We start from the raw sequence: 6,186 nt of genomic DNA, 5'->3' as shown, positions 1-6,186 counted from the left end.
AATACGCTTACTTCATATGCCAGGCCTATAGGCGGCGTTTCTGCTACAGAAATTTACCAAAAAAAAAACGGAGAAGAAGAGCAGAGTCACTTCCACTTCCCATCATAACATGACTAGCTAGATTATCATTTTCTCTTAATAGATCCGTGGACTATAATACCTTTCACCACTGCTCATTTTATAAAGGCTGCCGCAAGAAAACGTGTCTTTGTTTACGTTGTATAATGTGCTGTTGGATTGCTTTTTATTTTGCATGATTGCAGCACGCTAGCAGCGAGCTAACATTAGCGCGCTAACGTTCGCTAGCTCTAACATCGGCAGTCAAACAAACATCAATGATCCATGAATGATGTCTTTTTAATAATCTATACGTTTTTCTTGCAGTAGCCTTTCTACAATAAGCCATGGTAAAAGTTACTATAATCCGTTCAGGGAGTTGATAAGCAGACAGATTAGCTAGCTAGTTGATAAGTCACTACTTCCACTTTATAAACAGATAGCCATAGCAGCTAACGTTAACGTTACTTCGCTGCTGGAGTGGTCAGCTACTTTAGCGATGTTTAACGTTGGCTACATAACGTTAGCAATATATCTTGTGTAGAATCCAGAGGGAAGGGTCAGGGAGCAGAGTATTTAGATGAAGTGAGCTGGTTTGACCATGGAGATGGGACATGCTTGCTTAGCTTCACCGCAGTTGTGTGCGTCAGCGGCCGTGGGAGAGGGTGTAAAAGAGGGGTGTGGCGATGACATCATCGATACGGATCCGTATTCACCATCCATACGAAGCCAAACGAGAGCCGTTTTCGGATTTTTTCACTCTGAGACCTGGTTTCAAAAAAGTGCGTTTTCAGGCAGTGCGTTTGCAGGATTCGTCTGGACGGTCGGCCCAAACGATGCAAAACGTGCGTTTGCACAAAAAAACGTTTCCGTGTGGACGGCCCCTCAGAGACCTGTGGGTCTTCAGCAGGAAGTTTGTTTCCGTCTCTGTCCTGCCACTCTACTCTAGGTTTGGGAGCAGCACCTCGGACCTCACACTGCAGCAACACTCCATCATCTGTGGCATTAATAATGTTGATGTCTGGCTCTGGAGCAACTGGGAACACAGGATAAACAATGACTACAGAATCATTACATTTAGGTTAATTTTCTTTATAACTGTTGAATGAAAGCACTCCCTATCATTGGTCCTGTGTCTTGTTGGGTTTATGTGTTCTTTCATGTCTTTGTCTCTGCATCATTTTAATAGGTTATTAAGGACAAAGATTTAATTGCAGAAGATGAATTTAGTTCAGTATGTATAGGTCTCCGTGTTGCAGTGAAATCTGGTACCCTTTGAGATCTGTGTCCTCCTACCTGAACCAAGCCTAAATATCATTTTTTATCTAAATGGAAGATTATTAAGAAGTAAACAGCATGTTCAACGTGTTGTCTAAGTATTTCAGTTTTGGGGGGGTTGTAAAGTGTTATATATAATTTACCAAATAATGACAGAATCTCTGGAATCTACTTCAAAAGCTTGTTTTACTTGCACAAGCAGAGTCAGTTTACAGCACTCAGTGTAAGCACCGAAACATGACTGACTAGTGATCTCAACAGAGGCTCTTTTAAGGAGCAGGGAGTCAAATTAGTTATACATTTCACATAATCAGTAACTTTCTTCTTCATCATTCGTCAAGCTCGACATTTCCTCCACATTATGCGCTCTGCCCTCATGGGTGCATTCTGTGCTCCTTGCAAAGTGACTCAGCTTCATGATTAACACATGAAAGACTGGGTAAACCCAGCCCCATCTGCCTGCAATTTGATGTCCCTGCAGGTCAGGCTGGAAACCTGTACATTTTTCCATCCTGCTTCGGTTCCAAATCTGCGGGGACCAATCACAAACTAGCTTATCCACCGGGCGCGCTATTGGTGGGTTTAACACAATGACGATAGAGAAGAGACGGCAAGCAGCTTTTTGTTTACATTCCACATGGCGGCCACCGAAGCGCAGCAACCCGTACGTCACCCAGATCATTGGTCTGATTGGTTGAAGGAATATCCAATTGCGTACAGAGTCATTTGAACTATGCCCGCTGATCACACGGGCATAGGGCACAGATTTTCTTTTACCTGTGCTGAGAAAATACAGAGCAGACTCCCCAGACTAATGTTCAATCTTAAAAGATTGAGCTTGGTCGGTGATAGCTAGACTAATGAAAGACAGAAATACTAAAACAGTAGTTTTGATGCAAACGGTTTAACAAATAAAAATGAAACAGAACAGTTTGCTAGTAAGCATCATTTTCCTAACATGAACTTAAATCATGGTATTCCTTTTATGCAAGTTTCAGCTGAAAAAACAGTCACATTGCGAACAATGATGTCAATATTAAAAAGGTACTCTAAGCAATGTCATTGTTTTTTAGGCAACGTCTTTTGTCACATACAGCAAACATCTCCTTGCTATCTGTGAGCTGCCTGTCCCCTGAACTGTAAGAAGGGGGGGGGGGCGCGCGTGAGCGCGGATAAACTATAAAATAGCGTACAGGGCCGACAACTAAAAGAGAACCCACTAAAATCAAGCTAAAAACAGTCCAACAGAACAGGAGTGATAGATTAAAATGTCCACAGGCTTTCGCTGGCAACCAGCTTCTTTGCCGTTTGGCTCCTCTCCTGGGGCATAGCCTGTAAAAGAGAACTCTAGGCCAGTCAAACGTCCTTTAAAAGTGCCATCATACAATTCACACAACAAACACCGGTCTTAGAAAGAGACTTACGCGGAAGGGAGAAGTTTTACATTCTCCCACTGTTGCTGCTGTAGCGATTGGTGTTTGAGTTTCTCTGTGTCTGTCCGTCCACTCCTCTGTGTCTGCTCCTCTGTCTGTTCCTTTCCGTCTGTGGTGCTCTCATTCTCTCCATATCCTCCTTCATGTTCTCCTGTTGGTCTCTTGTACTTCTTCGCTCTCAGTGTCCTCTATCATGTACTTCTTCGCTCTCAGTGTGCTCTATCATGTGCTTCTTCGCTCTCTGTGTCCTCCATCATGTGCTTCTTCGCTGCATGCCTTTTTTTACCTAAAACCCAGTCAATACCTTCTCTGGCTCCCAGGTGCAAGTCCTTTAGCCTGATTACTAAAATGTTCACTGGCGGAAGTAAACAACATTAAAAACACACACCACACGTGTCAAAATAAAAGCATGCAATATAAAAGATAAAAACCACAGCAAATAGTAAACCACAGCAAATCCAAGTAAAAGCATGCTTAAATAAAATCAACTTCCGCCCCGTGACACACGAACTAGAGGTGTTGAAATGAATCAAATAATCGATGCATCGCATCACGGACAAGGATGATGCTGCATGGATAATCGACCGGGCCATAATCGATTATTTCTGTTTATAATTTATTGTAGGCCTAACAATATTTCTGTTTACATATTCTGTTATGTTTTGCACATTCAGGAAGTGCCATGTGCTCAGTGCTGTAGTTTTATTTATCCAATTTATTTAGTATTAGAGCACTGCAGAATTTTTGTTTTGTTTTGGAAGCTTAAAAAGCTATGAATTAAATATGGCTTTAATAGAAAAATGTATTTGACGCATCGTGATGCATCAAGATGTGGAATGGAATCACTGACATGATAATCGTAATCAAATGTAATCAGGAGATCAGTGAAGATTCCAGAGGTGTATAGTCCAGGTGCCAGAAAGTAAAAATCCTGCCATGTTTTTGGATCTGCCTTTACATCTAGAACAGGTGTTTTCACTAACGAGCTAATCTACCTGGTAGAGGAGCTGGTTTAGTGATGGTTGGGACAGCTGCTGGACAGGATTTCTACTTTCTGGCACCTGGACTATACACCTCTGGAAGATTCACACCTCTAACACGATCCCTGGTCTCCTGGGTGAAAGTCCTGTGTTTGACCCATCCACCACCCCGACCAAACTCTCTACGCGGAATTTCCCCCTTACATATTTCTCGCTAAACCCCGTGTAGCTGCTGCTCTCCCCGGTACGTTTGGCGCTTTTTCCGTCACTTCAGACGCCGAGCCACAGTCCAAACAACCGCATTTTACGAGTTCGGAGTGAGAAAAGGTTGCAAAACACTACACACAATTAGCATAACCACACCCAATCAGCAGAACACCTCAGACCCTTTGCAAAATGAAACCCTTTTGCAAAAACTATACACTAATTTATAAAAAACATATTTTGTTACCATATGAAACACACAGTTCATTTTCGTTTCATTTGACTTAATTATGTTTGAACCAGTTATACACTGCTGTTGCTAACCTAAAACACTTTTAGCAATTCTACTTCTCAGTGATTACAGAGTACTGTAAATGAACTACACAGAGAAAGTGAAAATATACAATAAGTTCACCAAACACTACACAAGACCAATGCTGCAGACTGAGGAAAGTATAATGTATATCTCTCCATATACCCAAATCAGTCAACATGTCAACATGGAGAATCAACAACAAAACATGTCCCAGTGTTCATGCTACTACAGTAGTGTGTGTAACACTGTTAGCTCAGCAAACAACAGACAAACATAAAATACGGTATCCAGTACAGGTTACTATCACAAAAAAACAACAACAAAAAAAGATCTGAAAAAGTACAGAAAATACTAGACATTATCTCTTTGCCTAGCAGGATCTGGCCAGAGAATTTCATCAACATCACAGGCAAACATCCTCATTGGCAAGACAACCGCCTTGAATGTCAAATCCATCCTTGCACAGCTGGGGTGTCGACTTGGTCACAGGCGTCCTCCATGGCCTCAATGAGGGGTACCTGAGCCTGTGGCTGGAGATCGTAAACCCTCGGGGGGAATATGGGCCCCCCTTCCTCCTTGTCATTCTCGACACTCAATCCTCAAATGTCACAGGGAGGGGTATCAAAAGTGCTGATATGGTGCATCCAATGAGCAGCTGATTACTGTAACTGTAGACAGATTTTCTTTTACCTGTTTCCTTGTCGAAATGTCCTTATGACAGATGCCGCTGTATATCTACTAAGATTTGGCTGAACTCTTAGTCCAGCCTCCCTCAGCATCAATCCGTGGTTCACAACATGGTCCACTAGTGTTGCACAACTTTCATTTGATAAATTTTGTCCTCTAATTCTTTGAGCATATTCTCCGGCTTCCTCTCCCTCTCCCTCTCCCTCTTCCTCTACCTCCACCTCGGCCTCTACCTCTGGCTGGGCCTCTTCCTCTACCTCCTTCTCCTCCTCTGTCGATTCCCCCTCTCACTCTCAGTCTTCTTCTTCTGACTCCTTCCATTTTGGTTGAAGACAGGTGAACTTACCTGCTGCATTTTATATAGTGCTTACACCTGATTGGTGTGTCTACAATTAAGCAATCATGTGTTTTCATGGTGGCTGTGTTTAACCAATTGGTTCATGGGTGTGTTCATTTGAAAGCCTTTGCTTTGAAATTGCAAAGAAATGACATCATAATAAATTTCCGTTTCAAATGCATACAAGTGTGTTTAGGGTTTTGCAATCACTGTGTGTAATGTTTTGCAAAAAGTGTGAAGCTGACAATGTGCTTACGGTTGTACAAATCTAGGCCAGTGTTTTGCTCCTTGAGTGTAAAGTTTTGCTAATTGTGGGAAAGTTTGAATTTTAGTGTGTAAGCAATTGTAAAAAACTGTAAGAGAAGGAGCAGCACACAGAGCTCTGTTGCCATCTTGTGTCGTGTTACTGGAGTTACACAAGTCTTATCATCTGTCCTGTGTCTTGTAGACGTATAAAGACGTCAAAGACGAATTTTCAGGTTCTGATCAATTGGTTTAAATAAAAAAGATTAAAACAGATTATCCTTGCTAGCAGCTAGGCGAGCATTATAACGTGTGTTACAAAGTGACCACGTTTGTCTCTGAAGTAAAGGCTGGACTACAACAGAGCTGTTTGGAGCAGTTTGTGAACAGTGTTTTCTGTTGGAGATGGTAAGTCCCTTTGGGGGACTTTGGGCTTTTTCACTTTGTAAACCTATAACGTGCACAAAAAAGATATATAACACAATAAAGGAAAGGGGAAAAGTCAAAAAGCATAATATGAGCACTTTAATGCAGTTCAGTGGTTATATTTGACAGAAGAAAAGAGGATTTTATGAAAAGATAACAATAAAATCGTCATATTCAAAAGAAATAACAATTGTAGAAAAATTTAATTAAGAACAGAAAGTAATT

The 6,186-nt window shown here is 41.6% G+C and overlaps 1 long non-coding RNA gene across 1 annotated transcript; it reads right to left on the bottom strand.

The window, feature by feature from the left end:
- Window positions 1-1,502: 1,502 nt before the first annotated feature.
- Window positions 1,503-3,294, bottom strand: LOC120557692. Its single transcript, XR_005638999.1, has 2 exons — window positions 2,760-3,294; window positions 1,503-2,667 (listed from the first exon to the last, which is right to left on the bottom strand). It is a non-coding gene; the product is annotated as an uncharacterized LOC120557692 (long non-coding RNA).
- Between the last annotated feature and the right edge of the window lie 2,892 nt (window positions 3,295-6,186).

The sequence above is a fragment of the Perca fluviatilis genome, chromosome 4 (genome assembly GCF_010015445.1).
Source record: "Perca fluviatilis chromosome 4, GENO_Pfluv_1.0, whole genome shotgun sequence".
In the NCBI taxonomy this organism is placed as follows: domain Eukaryota; kingdom Metazoa; phylum Chordata; class Actinopteri; order Perciformes; family Percidae; genus Perca; species Perca fluviatilis.
This window is presented reverse-complemented; position numbering and strand designations above follow the sequence as displayed.